Raw genomic sequence first — 22,283 nt, forward strand, 5'->3', positions numbered from 1 at the left:
AGATTTATTTCGATCAAACATCAAACTGTGTTGGTGAGTTTTATTTATTTTATGTCTAGTTTGAATTGAGTTTATTTTATAATGAGTTAAAGAGGCAACTAAAGGCTCATGTAAGCTTGTTAAAAGGGAAAAACTTCAATTAAGAAGGTGTGTGGATGTATTTTTTTGTTTACCAAAGAAAAAATATGTAAGAGTAGGTTGTTTTCTTGACATTTTGTGGGTTTATTTTGTTCATTTACAACACTGAAAGCTAAGAGAGCTTGTGAAATGTAGCAGAGTCGAACAGCTTCATCTCCAAGCAGAAACTACACAGGGCTATACCATCAAACTATCCCCTCCTGTGGTACAAAGTGGTGTTAGGACATAGGATGGGCCGGGGCTTGCTGGTTGCTATGCTAACTTCAGTAGATATCTCCCACAACACAGGACACACACATCCTTGATATAACATTAACACTGTTGTTTCTCCACACTCTGTTGATAATGTTTTTTTTAAATGTTTTAACCCAAATTATGGCCATATCTTACAAATTGCTCCTTTAACAGTAGTTATATTAGATCTGTAGCACAATTTAAACTTCTAAGTCGATGCTAGGTTACCAGTTCAGACCCAATATTTGACTTTCCCAGCTTGGTTGTGGGTAAATTTGTCATGTACTCAACATTACTACTAAAGTTTTCCCTTCAGTACATCATACCAACAACTACATTTAATACATTATTTACTCATCCGCCCATACTTGAGTGCAGCTGCCCATAACTTCCCACATGAACTTGCATGTTTTACCTGTATGCCTCATTTCCACACAGTCAAAGATAAAACAGTGTTATAAAAATATGGTAAAAGTTTGCATGTTATGAGCATGTCTCGCTGTCAGCCACACTGGACGGCAGAGACCTTAAAAAAATGTATTTTGAGAGTGATATAACCCACAACATGAAAACATTTGATTATGTCTGTCAATTTGTTTGAATCACTTGTATAAGGCACTTCAACGTTGCTCTCAGAGCCGAGGCTGTCGGAGCAGCATACAGAAACAAGCCTCGCTGCAGCCCTTCGTCACTCCGCCCTCCGCCTCCATCACCTCTCAACCCACAGAACTCAAAGGATCTGCTGCCAAATCCCTGACGCTTGTTACCACAGGACACTGCCGGGTGCACTGCCATCCTTGCTGAGTTTTGTTGCTATGGGGGGGTGTACTTAGCCTGCATCTGTGTTCGGGTGGGTGATTCATGTCAAAAGCATCCACATGAGTTCCAGGATCCAAGGTTTCCATGCAGAACATTGCACTGATTAGTGTACAGTACACCTTTTTTTTCTTTTATTATTGGAATCATGGTCAATATAATTTGGCTTTTTTGACAAAAACAATATGCTAAAAAACTATTTAATGTCAAAGTGGAAACAGATTGCTACAAAGCAATGTCAATTAATTAAAAATATATAATGTAAAATAAGTGACTGCAAGTATTCACCACCTTCAAGTCAGTAATTAGTAGATGCACCTTTGGCCTCAATCACAGCACTGAGTCTGTGGAGAGGTCTCAATCATGCTTGCACATCTGGACGCTGCACTTTTACTCATTTCTTCTTTGCAAAACTGCTCAAGCTCTGGCAGTTTGCACAGGTGTCAGGTGTGAACAGGCTTTCTGAAGTCCAGCCACATATTTCCTATTAGACTGAGGTCTGGGCTTTGACGTTTATGTCTAAAAAGCCCAATTATATTGACCAAGATTCCATTTATAAAAGCAATAAAAGGGGAAAACATACGGGGGGTGAATACTTTTTATAGGCACTGTACGTCTGAGAAATTGTTCCAAACCTGGGATTTGTATTCACAACAGGAGTGTTGCAGTCAAAAACTCTGGGGGCGCCAAATCTCACAAAATGCCAATATCTACATAATTATGCTTTAAAACAGAAAATTCATGGACATTTTAAAGTGCTGAATCATGTTTGTGAAATTTGCCTAAAAATATAAACATAATAAAAACATATTTTTGGAAGAGGGCCTTTCCTTTTAATAAAGTAAGAAACAGCGTTATAGTCCCTGCTGTATGGCTCTACCACATAACCCTGTTCTTCACAAGGTATCAAGGTAATTTATCATTATACAACAGCAGACTGACTGCTTATCACCCGCCAAATGATCTCCACAATCAGTGGTACAGTGTCCCCACCCTAGGATATCATTTGGAAATGGAAGTTTGATGCGTGAACTCAATTTATTTATTAAAGTTTAGTTACAGTGAGCTCGTCCTGCATTATGATCAGGACTCACAATGATGATATGGAGTAACGATTGTGTGCGAGAGCTGTCACTGACTTTATTTCCAGGCTTCGATAATTTAAACAATCCACATGTGCCGTTGGTGAAGCAGCACCGGGTGAGGTGACCAGAGGAGGTAGAGTGTGTGTGTGTGAGTGTGTGTGGTAGTGTCTCCAGTGGTGAGGTGGTGAGTATGCAGATATGCTAATCATACGCTCCTCGCCCCTCCCATCAGACCCCCCCTCTCCACACCAAAAACAGTGACAGAAAGTTGACACTGAAGATCAGTGACACAGGAAGTACTGACATTGTAAAAATCCTGTCAGTGAAAAAAAGACAGACATGAAGGGAAAATCTGAACATTGTCTCTGAAAAACACATAAAAAACCCCAAAAATATCTAAATAATGGTTTATTTTTTAATGTATTTGTTTCAGTGCCAGTACAACTTTTTCAAATACAAATGATTCAATTCCAATTTTTCCTTTGTTAGTTCAGGTTTTGTTTTCAATGACAGATTTTTCTCTCTTGTATTTTCGATGCCATTGTTCACTGTCCCTGTTCTGGCCTCATACAGGGCTAACTCCCTGGTGACTCTGATAGACGTGCTGTCATGGACAGGATAGATCTGTGGTTAAGTCAATTTGTCAAATTCACAAGTTACCAAGACAAAGTAGGGAAGAATAACAGATTTTTGAAATGTTACATTTTAAAGAGTTATATGACCCAGGTGACGCCTACACTACAAGGATAGCCTGAAAGAGGATGCAGCATATTGGCAGTTCTGTCTCGTCTGTCGCCGTGCTAACCTGGCTGGGTCATGTCAGTCTGTCAAGAGATTTAAATAATAAATGAAGTTAAGCTGCTGTGCATAAAGGCACACAGGGGACGCACCTATCCAGTCTGCAGCTGAAGGATTGCTGCAGATAATGTAAGGGTATCATTTTAAGGAAAAACACACAACAAGTATTTTGTCCCTGCCTGGCACGCAACAATATACACACAAACAAACAAATAAATGCAATGCTACTTCATGTAGGTCTGTGCAATGTTTTTCTATGTGCTTCAGATAGTAACTGCTTTCAATGTGTCTTTGTTATTAAAGCACCATTACATAACTTTTTTTGTACCTTAAAATAACAGCCTCAAATGTTGATGGTACAGTGACTTCATAAGTAATCATGAGTTATAAAAATGAATTGAAAACAGTGATCAAGTCAGAACATTTACTTTTTAATTAAAATACCATTTGACTGTTAATGAGTGTCTGAGGTCTGACACCAAGGAGGTTCAGATAGTTACATTCATCCTCTGTTGAACAGAATGAACACATTCAGTTTGTTACTGACACCAAAAGAGAGACAAAGAAAGAAAATGGAGTAAAGGACATGGAAAACAACTGCGGCTAAGGTCTTACAGCTACAGACGTATCTTGTGGGGTTTTGCCTTAACCAACAACAGCAATGTTAAACCATCAGATACAGCACAGTGGACGGTACCAAGTGTTATTAGGTCATATTCAGGTCAGCACATCGAGTAAGATATGGTTAATATGGCATAACCATATATAGTTATATGATAAACTGACATTACAAATTAAGTCATGATTGCAATATATTAACTTAAATGATGCGCTGAAACTTAATTTTAAAATTAAATACAATTAATTAACATTTAATAGTTTTATATTAACAGTTGACTCTCACTCAAGATTACTTTTACCTCTACTAGAGTACTCATTATATCAAAGTAACAGTACTTTAACTGTTAGTTTCTGGCTACTCTGCCCAGGCTCAGTCTTACACAGCACAATCTTTCATTTTCAGCACTGCTCTGCAGGATTAACCCGCCACTCTTGGATAAAAAGGGCCGAGCAGCAGCAGTGTTGGTCCCCCACTCTGGTGTAAATAGCATTTAGCAGCTACAATGTCCTGTCCTGTGTGTGTGGACATTTCATGCCATGTCTGTCTGTTTCCATAATGTCAGCCCATAGCCGTGTGGGTGTGGATGTCTGCTGCTCTCCCAGGCTGATCAGCAGCCAGTTATCATTTATTAAGGTGCTGCTCATCTCTCAGAAACTGTCAGTCCTCGTCACATATTCACAGCCAGCCCAGCAGGGAACTGAGTCACTCAACATGATTGCGGTGGGCTGAATCCCTGAGACCACTCAGGGTGGGATCACGGCAATAATTTGTGTTCTGGAATTTTTAAAAGTGTGAGGGGGTAGATGGTTATCCGTGGGTTTAAAGATAACATCAACATGTTTTTATTTTTAGTAAGGCTGTACATGTGAGGCTTTGTGATGAACTGCAGAATGGTAATGATACCAGATATTTGATCATTTCCTGATGACTCATATCTGTCTGTCAATATCAGACCACCCCCCTTCCTCACACTTCTTCTTCATCATTATACCAAGCCTCTCATCAAGATTTCCCTCTGATTGCCAGGATGGGAAGTCTTTGATGGAAATCAGTGTGATGCTGCTCTTGTTATCCCCAGCCCAAATATTCATCTTCCAACACTCACTGAGAGCAGTAATGATCTCAGATCTGCATCACACTTGAGGTATTGCATTAGTATCATGTGCTATGTAAGGGATCATGCCCAGCGAGGTGTCCATTCACAAGAATTTATGACACCTAGAAGGGCATTATTCTGCTTATACCATGGTCAGTGGTGTAAGTGACGTACTAACAGCTCAACTTATGTGATTTATGCTACTCACGTAACTTTCTCACTGTAAGTTACGTTACTGAACATAGTGATTTTAACAGAAGTGTGCTCTTTTCTTAAACCTAACCTAGTAGTTAGGTTTTGTTTTTATGCCTATACATAACGAAGTAGTGTTGGTGCTAAAACCTAACCACAGTGATAACTGTTTTAAAATCAATAGTATGAATTCACACACACACACACACACACACACACACACACACAGAAAAAGACAGTTTCATGGAACTGCTTAGTAGTTTCTTCAGTGTATCTTTATGAGAAATTTAATTGACATTCTGATCACAATCAATCTCTTTTGAATGATACCCAGAGCACAGTATAAACATAATTGACGCTGTCTTTTACGGGGCTTTTGGTTGACAAACTCCAGAATCAGTTATCACCTTGACAGATGTTTTTTATAAATAACTTTATTTTTGTGTTTACTGTCATTTGGTGTCCTATTGGCTGAATTAATTCCTATAATTTTGAATGACCATGGATACACATTTCTGTATGATTATGCATTTTTTCTGTTTACCTGAATAACACGTCAACGTTATTTCCACCCAAGGTCCACTAACTCGTTTGTTCTGTGACTTTCAGCCATATCACATGGTGTTCAAGAGCGGGCCAAGATCGCTCCATTGTCACAGACCTGTGGATGTTCAACGTTTGTCATTTTCCTGAGCATTTCATGACCTTCGAAACACTTCTGCTACTGCTACTGAAGGCCATGTCATATGGTCAAAAACACTAAAGAAAGCATGTAAATGGACCTTGAGTAGAGATGTTTTTCTGCTGCTGTCTTCAAGATAAAGAAATGTCTAGCTCAAATCTGTAACCTTGTTGTGAGCCCAATAGAAATATTAACTATTGTTATTATATACATCCTGCATGTACTGTATATGTGCACTGCAGTATAAACAAATAAGATGCTATTGGGTATGTATGTAGGTATTGTATTTATGTGTATGTGGGGTTCTGTCAATAATTTGTCAAGAAGAATTTGATAGATGGTTCTGAAAAACATCCAGGAGGAGAACAAAACAACAGAGGTCCACCAAAAAAACAAGAGGAATGTATGGTAAAATATGCAAATGATGCAATCTGTGCACAAAAACAGAAAATGACAAATTACAAGATGCCAAGATAAAAAGCACACTGTTTCATTAACTGTGTCTTTAACTGCAGTATAAGCAGCCTGTTGCCCCGGTTTGTTTGGACTCGAACATATTACACTAATTTAAGACCAAGTATCAGAAATAATAACCAGCAATAGCTCTTTGTCTGAGAAACACAAATAATGTTCCAGTTTAACACTCATTACGACCAAGACTCAGGAATTTACATGTTATCCACTGCTTTCAAAACAACATATTGGGGCAATACACCATATGAACAGTCTATAAATGACACAACTGGTACTAATTAAGTTTGATAGAAATTGGAGCTGTGTGGCTGCAGCCGACGACGCGTGAGGCATGTCATGTCGGCCACTTCACTATCACTATGAATAAAGAAAAAAATCTACATAAAATGTTCATTCTCAATTTTCACCTAAACAACAGTGTTCTTACAACACTCCAGAAATAGGCCCCTTACCCCTTAAAAACTCCTGCACAAGTCAAAACTGACTGACTTCCGTTCACTCACTCTACTGTTGGTGCCAATTGTTGTGTGAAAAAATATTAACGCAACACTAGGTAGTTTTTCGACGTTAAAATAATGTTTCTAAACTCAGTTAAGTGGTAGAACGGTTAATAGGATGAATGGCGACGCCTCTGCAGCCTGAGGGGGGTTGCGCCGGCAGAAACCGCACTGTGTAACTTCTCAGAATGGGTCTGAACCTACCTGACGTAAAGGCGTCTAGTGCGACCTGCTTTACGGCATATGTCAAACGTTTACTTGTCGGTGGATTTAGCAAGCAGCTACTTGGATTTTTCGTAAACCAACGCCATGGCCGAGCCAGCGAATAAAGCCAGAAGGTATTGTCTGAGGAGGCGAAGAAAAGAAAAAGAGAAAGTGATAGAACAAGAGCCCGGACACGGATTAATATTGGACCAGCTTACACTCGGTGGCGCGAGCTGAGTAAGAAATGGGTTTCAAGACTGATGGCGACCTAGCCTTGATGCTACTGGATTTGTAAGTCATATATTACATATATACATATTTATTATCTTACCGACTTTTACTTTGAGTTGATGTGTTGTTATGTGGTGTTCATTGGGGCTCTATTTGTCCACAGTTTATAATGTAATAAAGCCGGGAGATAATCTAATGCTGTCCGTTTCGATAGCTTGCACGTTTTCATGTAGTGACTGTAGACGATGACTAACTTACTAAAACACTATGAACGTCTTGTCTCGAAAAGTTGCAGATTCCTTAGTGCATGCAGATAATCAACGTAATTGTTGAACAGTGTGGTCGGGAGGTAACGTTAGGCTATTGTTGTTAGCAGTAATGTTAGCATGCTACTTACTGTACCGAGTTGGTTGTAGTTATTACACGTCACAACTTGCGATTGTATTTAGTAACTCCCGAAAACATAGTTATATTTTCAGATGTTACTAAACACATTCATGCCCAAGTGTTGTGTTTTGGAAGTAACGGTGCAATCACTATAACCAACTCAGTATGAGAATAATTCTAGCATGCTAATGTGCTGTGCAGCCTATATGCTAACAAACTACCAACTGCTATCTCTGAATCTAGCTTGTTGGTGTAACGGAGTTAGGAATTAGTGTGATTCCACTTGCCATAAAACAAAACTCATCACACAACACTGAGACTTAATTGTCCTATAGTAATTAAATGCAGCACCCCGGTGGATTATGGTTGTGCATTCTGGGGGGGTAGCAGCAGTCGGACCTTGCTGTCGTCCTGGTAGGTGCACGAATAATGAGCTCCGCCATTGTCTCATACTAATTACTTTAACTAGTATACTAAGGGGTGGTTTAAGTTGTATTTTTTTAAACATATAGCTCCAGAACGGTTGAGCACGTCCTTCTTCACAAAAATGTTGACGGTGTTTTCTCTTATTTTGGTTTATGAAATGGCTAGTGCTACACATTGTTAGCTAACGTGCACTTTCTTTTCATTTTACATTTTTCAGACGTGTATGTGTGTGTGTGTGAGGAACCGAAACTGACTGTACTGTCAATTCTTCTGCCAGATGTCCGAAATAAACGGCAAGATTGCCAACTGTGATGGTCTTCTACTTCTGTGAAAATACACAACGCAATGAGAGAGAGTACAAAGCCGCAACAATGGTGCCGTGACCCGGATCTGACTACAGTGGCGCCGAGGTTTCTTCGTCTCCATGGTGACGCCGCCATCTTGATGTGGGACCGGCTCTTCACGTGACTACTTCGCCTGCGCTTCATTTACTCCCTTGGTATCGTGAGTCCGGTGGTAGCATAAACCCGGTTTTGGACTGTGTTTCTTGTGTTATATGGTGGCCTATCTGTGCCACGGTTAAAAAAAAAAAAAAAGTTTCTTTGTGGATTGCAGCAGTGAACATGACATGTTTTTGGTATAATGATGTATTTTAATGCGAACTAGTCTCTTCTCCTTCTCTTTATCATATGTGTGGTGCATTTAATGTGTAAATGCCCCAAGGTGTTTATTTTTATTTATTTATTTTTTTTCCCCCTCCAATTGGGATAACAGTTGTCACAACCTGGCTCAACAGTAGGTGACAAAAGTGGGAGACCACACATAGTCTGTAAATCATACAAAAGGTTTTAATTAAATAAACAAAATAAACAATATAATTATGTCCATCAGTCAATCAGTATGTATGCAATGTCTGTGTGGGTGTATGGATATAGAACACAATATAGAAACAAATTATAGAGTCAGTCAGCAGGTCAGGGCCAGAAAGAGAGAGAGAGGATTCTGCAGGTCTGATTTATAGACACCTGAGCCCGGCCTGCTCAGGTGCGTTGCATCACTGACGACTCAACTCCACCCATCCACTTCCTGAAACAAAGGAGATGCACAACCAGAGGACAGAACAGGGCCAACCCTGAGGCCATCACACTCCCCCCCATGAAAACAGGGTTCCTACCCTGAAACCCAAACATAATACATCAACATATCCACGCCATGCTGGGCAACCTTGACATCAGCGCTCAAGATGGTGACTGCCCCAAACACACCTTTCCGTACTTTAACACTCCCCACCATCTCCAGACTCCGCATCTCCAGCTTCAGCAACCTTGGCGCCTAGAAGCAAATTAAGAAGAAGGAAAACAGAGGCAGCAGAAGACAGGAAATATTATTCAAGTTAGAGAGTTACAAAGGTGCACGGGACAAGGCATCCGCCATAACATTATCTTTGCCCTTAATATGCCGGATGTCCAAATTGTACGGCTGCAGAAACAGAGCCCACCGCATGAGCCTCTGATTTGGATTCTGCAGAGAATTCAAAAAAGTTAGTGGGTTATGGTCGGTGAATACTACGATCGGTATTCCAGAGTCGAGGTACACATAGAAGTGCTGCAAAGCCAAAATCAATGCCAGCGCTTCTTTTTCTATCACAGAATAATTCAGTTGATAGGAGTTGAACTTCTTTGAAAAGAAGCTAACTGGATGTTCAATGCCTTGTTCATCAACTTGAAGGAGTACAGCACCTGCTCCAACATGGCTTGCATCCACTTGTAGTTTGAAAGGTTGGTCCAATCGGGGAGCTACCAAAACTGGAGCAGAACACAACAAAGCTTTAACATTACAAAAAGCTTGCTGGCATGAGTCAGACCAAATGAATTTTGCTTTAGCCTTCAGCAAGTCAGTCAGAGAAGCCACCACAGTCGAGAAATTCCGGCAAAAACAGCGGTAATAACCAACAAGACCCAAAAACCTCATTAGTTCCTTTTTAGTGGTCGGGACAGGAAACTCCTTAATAGCTGCAACTTTGGCATAAACAGGCTGCACATGACCCTGACCCACAACCTTTCCAAGATATGTCACAGTAGCTTTTGCAAACTCACATTTTGCCAAGTTTATGGTCAAATTTGCATCTGCTAGACGTTCAAACAAAGCACGAATGCCTCGTACAAGCACACAATCACCAGTATCCGAGTCCTGGGAAAAGGGCAGCACAGAGGCCAGAATAAATGAATCCTTTGCTCCTGTATCTCGGAGAATTTTCACAGGCACTTTACTGTCACTACCAGTGAGAGATACAAACCCATCTGACACAAAAGCTTCAAAACCAGAATATTTCTCATTTTCAGGTTTAACTGAACCAAGCATCTCCTCAGAAACCACTGGAACTTTCTTAACTGGAGCACTGAGAGCAGCTGGTTTAACATGTTTCCACCCAGTGCGATTTACCCTGCTTTTCAGTACAGGACACTCTGCTTTCCAATGTCCCCTATCATGGCAATAATTACACTCCTGATCAAAATCAACCAAACGTGGACCATGATTCATTTTTGCAGACTCAGACCAAGAAAATTTTGCAGATCGACCAACAGCTTTAGCAGTAGCATTATCCGAAACGCATTTTTTTCCAAATTTTCCTTTATGTGCCAGTATATATTCATCTGCCAGAGTAGCAGCTTCAGATGCAGTTTGTACCCCCCGCTCAGCAATATGAGTGGCAACTTCAGGTGGAATACAGTCTTTAAACTGCTCTTGTATCATGAGATCACACAGATCTTTAAAAGTAGTAACCTCCAATGCAGCACACCACCTGTTGAAATGTTTAGTCAAGTCCCTTGCAAACTCAACATGTGACTGCTTATCAGACTTCCTCCAAGACTTGAAACGCTGCCGATAGGCCTCTGGTACCAGCTCATAAGCTTTCAAAATTGCATCTTTAACAGTAGAATAATTCTGACTGTCAATGTCACCAAGCGCTGAATACGCTTCTTGGGCCTTTCCTGTCAATACCGACTGCAACATAACTACACGGTCAGCCTCAGGCCAACCTCTCACATTGGCGACACGTTCAAAAAGGGAAAAAAAGGTGTCTGGGTCTCTCTCCTCAAACTTCGGTACTAAACGCAAGTTGCCCACCACATCAAACATTTTCAAACTTTGTGAACCTGTTGCTACAGACTCTTCTGACCACTCTGCACTAGCATCACCCGATAGTCTACCTGCCTTAATTAGATCTAATCTGTACTGCTGCAAATCCAGTTTTTCCTTTTCCAGAGACTGCCTTAGCCGTTCCTTTTCTATGCCCAATTTATCCCTCTCCATCTGTAACAGCAACAGCTCTTTTTGCTGCTCAAAGGTTAAAACTGCTGTAGTAGAACCCACCAACTCACCAACACTGCCACTTGGACTCTGCAAAGAAGTCGGCAAAACACCATTTTTCATTAAAGCAGCCCTCAACGACCCTTTAATTTCCTCTTTTAACCGTTTTTCTCCAATATCAACATCATAATGCTCAACGAGCTTCAAAAGTTGCTCCTTTGTACAACTATTCAACAGTTCATCTGATGGAGACTGAACAAAGCCAGTGACAGTAGCCATAACAGAATATTGATCCCTGAGGTGCAGTAAAAATTAGAGCCTTCCCACTAACTACCTACCCAGAAACTTATTAATCTCAACCCTAGTCTTCATGCAGTTACTTACAGTGGGTATTTATGCACTAAAAAACCACTAGAACAAGCAAGGCAACTGCAAAAACAGCGACCCCCTTGAATCTAGGGATGTGCCCCCGAGACAACTGCTCTAACCGTTTTTACTGCAACACTATCAAGATTTACAAACGAATCCCAAAGGAGAAACGTTCCTTCATCCTACCAGGGAAAGCTCAAATTCTAACATGTGCACGGCAAACAATCAACACTGTCTCCATGGCCTTCAATTTCAAAAACTGTCTCCAGCCTCACCCAAGACAGCCCTAACCATATGCACAACTGACCACAACAAAATAATTAACCATACAAGAACCCTAAACAAACCTATGCATACACAGACAAACTGATCACCATCACAACTACTAACCAAAACTCCAGACTATGAGGCCTCCCCAAAACTAGTACTTAGCATCTTTAATACCCAGACTACCACCTCAAGTCATCCATAGCACAACTTAATACTAATTCACTCTATTCTCCTTTAAAAGGCAAACCCCAAACCTTTAGTAGTGCAGATTAGCATGAGACAGAAGTGACGCAAACAGTACTAGTTCGAGCAGACTACAAAAAAAAACCTAATACATCAAAAAAACTTACCAGACAAAGAAAAATCAGGACCGGACGAGCCCCCATTTTGTCACAACCTGGCTCAACAGTAGGTGACAAAAGTGGGAGACCACACATAGTCTGTAAATCATACAAAAGGTTTTAATTAAATAAACAAAATAAACAATATAATTATGTCCATCAGTCAATCAGTATGTATGCAATGTCTGTGTGGGTGTATGGATATAGAACACAATATAGAAACAAATTATAGAGTCAGTCAGCAGGTCAGGGCCAGAGAGAGAGAGAGAGGATTCTGCAGGTCTGATTTATAGACACCTGAGCCCGGCCTGCTCAGGTGCGTTGCATCACTGACGACTCAACTCCACCCATCCACTTCCTGAAACAAAGGAGATGCACAACCAGAGGACAGAACAGGGCCAACCCTGAGGCCATCACACAGTCAACAGAAAAGAAATAAAGAGAAGAGGAATAAGTTGGTAAATTAAAACTGGAAAAGGGTAACAGACTCTTAGCTGTGGACTTTGAGGTTTTCTTTTCTTTTTTCGATGACAATGGATCAACATAATGTGTCAGGTGCTGGTAGGGGTACTAAACAGTGGTTCAGTCAGTTTCCTAATCTGGATGGGTTTAGTGTAGGCAGACATGTGACATCTACTCCTCACAGTCGTCCTGGGAGGGATAGTGCATGTGCCACTGTGGATGTTGGGATAGATGGAGAGTCTGCACTTTCTGGTCAAGATGTCCATGTTCTCAGTGACCTGGTGAAACAGATAGGGACCAGTATAGGTGAGAACATTGTTTCATGTCTCAAGTCCATTCCAGCTAATGATGCTAACATGACTCAGTCAACCACAGCTGATCTTTCTAAGGTTAACTTGACAATTACACATGACAGTTATGAACCACATCCTTTCAGGGGTGATAACACTGATAAGATTTCAGTCTCTGAGTGGGAGGAAGCTATGAGGCTTTACCTGAGTAGGAGGGGCATTGAGCTATGTTGCCAGGTGGATGAAGTTTTGGGCAAGCTAAGGGGGAGGGCACGTGATATAGTGACTATTGGGCTTCGCAGTCAACCCTCCTTAGACTTAAAGTCAGGCCCTCAACCTGTGTTTGACATACTTAAGCAGCACTTCAGTGACTCTGTGACCTCTTTTATGCCTCTTGCTGACTTTTATGACACAAAGCCACGACCCACTGAGACTGCTGTTGACTATTGGATTCGGCTTAACAAAGCCATTGACACTGCTGTAGATGGACTGAAGAGACAAGGAAAGACTCTCGACAATCCTTCCCGTGAAGTCACAGTCATGTTTATCACTCACTGTCCAGACTCTGAGCTGTCTCTAGTCTTCAGCTGTAAGCCGCTGGAGGAGTGGACTGCCACTGATGTTCAGGTGCGGTTGGATGAACACCACCGGAAGAGGCGCCTCCAGCAGCGTCAGTCTTCACACCCAGCCGGAACCTTGCAATCTGACCAGGCAGCGAACATTTTGCAGTGCCACACCCAGTCTGCAGGGGGGCCCCCTGCCCCTCAACCAGTTGCAACCGGCAGAACGTCACAGTCTGAAGGGCAGTCTCTGGACCATGTTATCACTCTCCTTGAGCGGTTACTGCAGCAAGAGGCCTCCCGTCATTCCAGGTCGCCAAGGTCAGGTGCTGGTGGCCGCGGCAGGTCTCGGGGTCCGTGTTCCATTTGTGGAGGTGACGACCATGACACCTTGTCTCACTGCAGGAGAGAGCGGCTTTGTTTTCGCTGCTATGCTACTGGACATCAAGCTATGACCTGTCATGGAGCCCCACCTTCTGACTTACCTGCTACTCGGCCTGGTGGTTCCAATCAGCAGGAAAACTAGTTGGCCCACATGAGCAGGGGAGTAGTGTAGGGCCAGATGACATGTCCCCACAAGACTTTGATGATGTTGATCTTGAGTCAGTATACTCACAGTTCTGCTCCTTAGCAGGTGATAACGCCACTGTGATTATTCAAAATACGCAAAGACTGGCTGCAACTGATAGACTATTTCACACTGATGTGCTGATACAAGATACTGTAAATCTTCGAGCTATGCTTGACAGCAGCTCTATGGCCTGTTCCTTGAGCTCTTGTGTGCTCCCTCTCCTGAAGCAGAACAATGTTGTTTCCCCTGACTCTGTTTTCCCCACTTCAGTTGTCCTTGTCGGATGTGGAGGTTCAAGAACAAACCCTGTTGGTGTGTGTGAGTTGCAGATGAGGGTGTTTGGCTGTTGCTTCTCGGTTCCAACGCTCATCGTGGAGGGCCAAAGTGATGATCTCATTCTTGGCAGCAATGTCATGAAACACCTCATTCGGGTGCTGAAACACTCTGGAGATTTCTGGGGGAGAACGTCTCTTTCCGATCAGGTTCCTGTGGAGGAAGGGAGCCTGCTGCAGCTGTTGACCACTGTGGAGAAATGGAGAGGCGATGAGTGTCCTGATAAGGTGGGTACTGTTAAACTCAAGCATGCAGTGACCCTCGAGCCCTTGACAGAACACTTGGTTTGGGGTCGCCTACCTACTCAGCTATGTCTCTCAGCTGGCAGCACGGTGGTTGTGGAACCAAGTGATCAGGAACAGTACCGCGTTCAGTGATGGTGGGCCGTGTTGTGACGCCACTGTGGGGCGATGGATGGATTCCAGTGAGAATCATTAACCCTCCCCAAGACCAGTGACTTTGAGACGCAACTGCAAGATTGCTGACGTGTCACCCTGTGTGGCACTGGAAGACTTTGACACTGACTACTATGATATAACTGACTCACCTGATGGAGTGAGATGTTCTGTGACAAAGACAGCTGACAGATCTGATACGGCCAGTGAGAAGAGCTTGACTGTTGACTCGGACTGTACTGCTCGACCGGCCCTTAGTCCTACTCTCTCTGAACTTGGACTACAGGACATTGACATTGACGCAACTCACCTGTCCCCCTTCTGGAGGGCGAAGCTTGTTGACCTGCTGGCTAAGTATGAGTCCATCTTCTCTCGCCACAGGATGGACTGTGGTAAAGCCAAAGACTTTGTTCACCGCATCAGACTGAGTGATAGCAAGCCCTTCAGACTCCCCTATCGCCGTCTGTCCCCATCGCACTATGAGAAGCTGAGGGTGGCTTTAAATGAGATGGAGGAGCGTGACATCATAAGGAAGTCTACAAGCGAGTACGCATCACCTCTTGTTCTGGTCTGGAAAAAGAACGGCGACCTGCGTCTCTGCACTGACTTTCGGTGGCTGAACGCACGCACTGTCCGTGACGCACATCCCTTGCCCCACCAGGCTGATGCCTTGGCCGCCCTGGGGGGGAATGCGTTCTTCTCAACCATGGACCTGACCTCTGGGTATTATAACGTGGAGGTCCATGAGGAGGACAAGAAGTTCATCGCATTCACCTCCCCATTTGGACTTTATGAGTACAACAGGCTCCCGCAGGGACTTTGCAATAGCCACGTTCATGAGGATGATGATGGCTATCTTCGGTGATCAAAACTTCCTGTGTCTCTTGTGCTATCTTGATGATATTCTCGTGTTTGCTCCCAATGAACAGCTGGCGTTACAGAGGTTGGAGATGGTGTTCGAGAGGTTAAAGGCGCACAACCTGAAGCTAGCCCCCAAAAAGTGTCATTTCATGAGGCCTTCGGTGAAGTTTCTGGGGCATATTGTGACGAAGGAAGGCATTTCAACTGATCCGGAGAAGGTCAAAGCTATTGTGGACTTGCAGGAGAATGACTTAATGGTGGAGGGCACTGACATCCCGTCCTCCACCAAGATCAGATCCTTCCTTGGGATGGTTGGATTTTATCAGCAGTTTTTTGAGGGGTACTCTGGTATGAGTAAGCCTTTGTTCGCACTGACGTCTGGTGGAAAGAGGCCTCGACGTGCCCAAGGTAAGAAGATCCGGCTCACATCTCGGGACCTCTCTTCTGCTGATTGGACTCCTGCATGCAGCGAGGCTTTCAAGAAGCTAAAGCAGGCTTTGTTGAACAATGTCACTCTTGCTCACCCCGACTTCAGTAAGCCTTTCCTCCTGTCGGTTGATGCCTCATCCAATGGCCTCGGGGCGGTGCTTTCTCAGCTGGCTGATGGAGATGATGTTGCGAGGCCCATCGCATTTGCCAGCAAGTCGTTGAATTATGCCCAATCTCGCTACCCAGCACACAGACTGGAATTCCTCGCACTTAAGTGGGCTGTGTGCGACAAGTTCAGCCATTGGCTGAGAGGTCACCAATTCACTGTATGGACCGACAATAACCCGCTCACTTACATTCTCAGTAAACCCAAGCTGGATGCCTGTGAGCAGAGGTGGGTGTCAAAACTGGCCCCATATGACTTTGACATCAGATACATCCCTGGTCCTAAAAATGTGGTAACGGATGCCCTCAGCCGTGAGCCGTTTGTGCACCCAGTGTTCTCCATCGGCTCACTACGGTCCCCTATGGTGCACTTCTGGAGGAAGCAAATGCCTTGGAGCCTGACTGTGTGCAGGATGTTTTTCGGCTGTCCTGTGATCCTCTCAGCCGCCTGCAACATCGCCCTTTGACTGTGTCGTTCAATAGTGCGGTGGCAGTGCCCCAGCATCCACCGATCTCCTCAAAAGCTGTGTCAGCTGTTCTTGAACACTCCCTGGAGAAAGACTGCTTGCCCCCTCATGCTTTCTGCTTGCCGCAACTCACCCAGTCACTTCTGCCTTCTGATCTGTCTGATTTCCGCCCTTTGCCGATAGACAAACTGACATCGTTTCAACGTGCTGATCCATGCTTGGGTCGGGTGCTCTACTTTGTAGAACGTCAGAGACGACCGTCGAGACGAGAACGCCCACGTGAGCCAGCTGAAGCCTTGCAGCTTCTCCGGCACTGGGAACAACTTATCATCAGGGCAGGTGTTCTGTATCGCATGTCAAGGGATGTGGTGACAAAGGCAAAGACTTACCGGTATGTCGTGCCCACTCACCTGAAAGATAAGGTCCTGAAAGGTATCCACGATGAGGCGGGTCATCAAGGGCAGAAGAGGACGCTCTACTTGGCTAGACAGCGGTTTTACTGGATTGGGATGGAGAAGGATGTCAAGGATTATGTGCAGCGCTGTCGGCGGTGTTTGGTCAGTAAGTCTCCTGAACCTGAGGCCAGGGCGCCACTCGAAAGTGTTAAGACCTCCAGACCTCTCGAGTTGATCTGTATAGATTTTTGGTCAGCTGAAGACTCGTCCAACAAGTCTCTAGATGTGCTCGTGGTGACTGACCATTTCACTAAGCTGGCTCAGGCCTACCTTTGTCCCAACCAGTCTGCTAAGGCTGTCGCTCATCAACTTTGGAACAACTTTTTCTGTGTTTATGGCTTCCCAGAGCGAGTGCACTCGGACCAGGGTGCGAGCTTCGAAAGCAGCCTGATAGCCGAGATGCTCCAAGTCGCTGGTGTTGAGAAGTCGCATACAACACCTTACCACCCCATGGGCAATGGGGCAGTCGAAAGGTTCAATCGCACCCTTGGGAACATGATCAGAGCTCTTCCACCCAGAGCTAAGCAGAAATGGCCCCAACTCTTGCGTTCACTCACCTTCTCCTACAACGCGACGGTCCATGAAACCACAGGTTTTGCACCCTTTCTACTCATGTTCGGCAGGATTCCCAGGTTGCCCGTGGACATGATGTTTCAGTCTGTGCTCATGGATGAGCGAGTGGTGGATTACGATGTCTATGTGCAGTGTCTCCGGCGTGACTTGGCAGAGGCTGTCAGGATTGCTCAGATATCAACCACAAAGCAACAAGAGAAGCAGACTGAGCTTTACAACCGCAAGGTAAGGGGTGCACCTGTGGAGGTTGGGGACAGAGTCTTGCTGGCTAACAAAGGAGAACGAGGTCGGAGGAAGCTGGCTGATCGCTGGGATAGTCATCTGTACACTATTGTGGAGAAACAGGATAACACTCACACCTTCAGAATCAGGAACTGTACGACAAACCAGGAGAAAGTGGTCCACAGGAACCTCATCATGCCTGTGAACTTCTTACCTGTTCCTGCTGATCCGGAAGATGGTGGCTCCTTCGTCAGTGACCTGACTGATGAGGCTGCGGATGAGTCTGTGATGGGTGCTGAACATGATGGTTCAACTGTTCTCCCTGGATGTGGACCTGAGGATAGGACTGTCTTTTGGATCTCCCAGCTCCCAGCCTCCACTGGAGATCAGTTGGCCTCTATGGACGATGTGGATGGACATGACCAGACCGGATCTGATGCACCTGACCAAATTGACCCTGACAATCACAGTGGGAATAGACGTGGAGATCAGTAGGGGGGAATGTAACGGAGTTAGGAATTAGTGTGATTCCACTTGCCATAAAACAAAACTCATCACACAACACTGAGACTTAATTGTCCTATAGTAATTAAATGCAGCACCCCGGTGGATTATGGTTGTGCATTCTGGGGGGGTAGCAGCAGTCGGACCTTGCTGTCGTCCTGGTAGGTGCACGAATAATGAGCTCCGCCATTGTCTCATACTAATTACTTTAACTAGTATACTAAGGGGTGGTTTAAGTTGTATTTTTTTAAACAAATAGCTCCAGAACGGTTGAGCACGTCCTTCTTCACAAAAATGTTGACGGTGTTTTCTCTTATTTTGGTTTATGAAATGGCTAGTGCTACACATTGTTAGCTAACGTGCACTTTCTTTTCATTTTACATTTTTCAGACGTGTATGTGTGTGTGTGTGAGGAACCGAAACTGACTGTACTGTCAATTCTTCTGCCAGGTACGCTTTGTATGTTATTTTGTGTTCATTTTTAAACTAATTGAGCAGTCGGACCTTGCTGTCGTCCTGACGTGTATGTGTGTGTGTGTGAGGAACCGAAACTGACTGTACTGTCAATTCTTCTGCCAGATGTCCGAAATAAACGGTAAGATTGCTAACTGTGATGGTCTTCTACTTCTGTGAAAATACACAAGGCAATGAGAGAGAGTACAAAGCCGCAACATTGGCACTCGAGTGAGGTTTTTTTAGACGATTTCGTGATTCGCCGGCTCCGTCAGCAAATTCACATTATGTCATCTTTTTTTAAATGCCGTTTTGTGTGAAGACGTTTCATTTGTATTAGCTTGCTAGCTAGGTTGAACTAAAGCAACGCTTGCTTAACACGCTAGACAATGACACTGATAGCTACTAAGAAGGATAAATGACTCACAAATCAAAGTAGAGGCCAACCCGTCCAGATGCGCCACCAGTGCAGGTTGTACTCTGTGTTGTTTATTGTGAAATGGTAGTGAATCTTTTATTATAAGGTAATTATAAATGTTATGTTGAACACACCACTTATGCAAAAAACTGCTGCAAGCTGCAACAGTCGTTTGTCCTATTCTGTCTGCTGTACTACTCTACTCTATATCTGTCTAGATGCGCTCAATATTTCCGGAGGCCCCTAACAGCTACCGAAGAGGGGCCTTCTGATGCAACATCCACACCACTCTCTGAAGCATGTAAGTTTAGCCAATTGTTTGTGGTCTCTTACACACTGCTTTGTTGTTGTTGTTGTTGTTGTTATGATTATTATTATCATTATTGTTGTTGTTATTGATGTGACTGAATGGTACAAGCTTGTTAGCAATTACAGTAAATGTAGGTTTTAGGCAAAGAAAATGAAGTTTATTTGTACAGTACCTACTTTATATCAAACCTTATTAATTAATGTATTAAATTAAGTAGACTGACACAACAAACTTAACAGTATGGATGTACTCTGTTTGAATACAGCTACAAGTCAGGCGTCATGAAGGAGCAGCGCTATCACATCAACCACACCACCCACCTCTGAAAGTCAGCTTGAAGCAGGAGAGTTATGTAATTGCATGTTACAGCTGCAGTCACGTTACTGAACAATACTATGGTTATTCATAATTTATGCTTCAGATGTGTTTATTGCCTGGTGTGCTGTTATTTGTAAATCACTGTGTGACCTTACTGAAGGATTAATATCTATATCTGCATGTGTGTTTGATTTGCTTGCAGGTGAAGGAACAAGCACAGCATGCACTGTTCAACAGCCTGATGTAAATGTAAATGTAAATGTACTTTATTTATACAGCCCTTTACGACAATCCTTACGGTGTACCAAAGTGCTTTACAACAAGTAATAAATAAAAAGAAAAAGAAAAACAATAAAGACAATAAAATACAGTAAAAATCAAAATAAGATAAAGTAAGATAAAAGTGTCATCATGCTACTGGGTATTAAAAGCCATCCTGAATAAATAAGTTTTTAGCCGAGATTTGAAGAGGCCCAGATCGGAAGTGAGACGCATCTCAGCGGGGAGCTTATTCCAGAGCCTGGGGGCAGCAACAGAGAAGGCTCGGTCACCCCAGTGTTTATATTTTGACCTGGGCACTTCCAGCAAGAGTTGATTGTTTGACCTCAGAGCTCTGCCAGAATTTCGGACAATTAAAAGCTCAGATAAATATGATGGGGCGAGGCCGTTAAGAGCTTTAAAAACAAACAATAAAAGTTTAAAATCAATTCTATAAGAAACAGGAAGCCAATGAAGGGAGTTAAGAACAGGAGTGATGTGCATACGTCTGTTAGTGTTAGTTAAAAGACGGGCAGCAGCGTTTTGAACTAGTTGAAGGCGACTAAGAGCAGATTGTGAGACGCCAACATAAAGTGCATTGCAGTAGTCTAGCCTTGAACTTATTAGAGCATGGATGGCTTTTTCCAGATCGTGATGGCTTAAAAACATTTTAACCTTGGTCAGGAGACGTAGCTGGAAGAAACTAGTCCTGACAACATTGTTGATCTGTTTGTCGAACCTCAGATCATTGTCAAAGATCACTCCAAGATTTCTGACAGTGGAAGAGAATTTCGAAAGCCAGCCGTCACAGTATCCCCAAACATAATGCATTCAGTTTTATCATCATTTAAAAGGAGAAAATTGTGGGCCAACCACTGCTTAATATCAGCAATACAATCAAGCAGAGAACATTGTGGGCTGTTACTGTTTGGTGTCACTGGCAGATAGATTTGTAGATCATCTGCATAACAGTGAAAAGAAAGGTTGTGCCTGGCTATAATTGACCCAAGTGGTAGCATGTACAATGAGAAGAGAATAGGGCCAAGAATAGATCCTTGTGGGACTCCACAGGAAAGGGGAGCACTGGACGAGGACAGGTCACCAACCATAACAGTGTAAGTTCTACTGGACAAGTAAGAAGTAAACCACTTCAATGCAGTGCCACGGATGCCAACATAATTATTAAGACGTGACAGGAGGACTGAATGGTCCACCGTGTCAAAGGCTGCTGTGAGGTCGAGGAGCACTAAGACAACAGGGCACTTGGCATCCACAGACAGGGCAATGTCGTTGTGCACCTTTAACAGTGCAGACTCAGTGCTGTGACGAGACCTAAACCCAGATTGGAATTTCTCAAGGACAGAGTTGTCTTCAAGAAAGGACTGTAATTGATTAAAAACAACTTTTTCTAAAACCTTGGAAAGAAAGGGCAGATTAGAAACAGGTCTAAAATTAGATAACACCGTGGGGTCGAGATTAGGCTTTTTGAGAAGGGGCCTGACCACAGCACGTTTAAAGGCAGGTGGGACAGTTCCTAATCTAAGACAGGAGTTAATAAAAACAAGGAGACTGGGCCCCACAGTATTAAAAACCATTTTCATCACTTTCGCAGGGACAATATCCAATGGACAGTTTGTAGGTTTCAGAGATTTCACTATGTCACCGAGGGAAGAGAGGGAAACCAGCTCAAACTGGTCAAACTGATGACACCCAGTCAACACATTCTGAATGACACAAGGCAGCACCTTTTGGACCTTTGGAGCATTTAAATGGACTTGCACTGATGAGCATAAACCGTGAGGCGGGTGTCATTTAATGACACAATAGATGCCTTTGCTGCAAGGAAGTACAGGCGTGTAGAATTTAGTTGAAATTTAGTTGAAACACATGCTGGAAATAGTGACTTGAAAGTTCATTGTTGTTGTTCAAATAAAGCTGTTGTGAGAGTTCAGATGGTTCAGACTTTGTTATTCAATTGTGTGATGGTGTAAACACGTCACGTAATGTGCAGGGGCCCAAAATGACTGTTTTAAATAAGCGTACATTGTGAAAGAAATGGCTGTAA

The sequence above is a fragment of the Pagrus pagrus genome (genome assembly GCF_965226575.1).
Source record: "Pagrus pagrus genome assembly, chromosome: 17".
NCBI lineage: Eukaryota > Metazoa > Chordata > Actinopteri > Spariformes > Sparidae > Pagrus > Pagrus pagrus.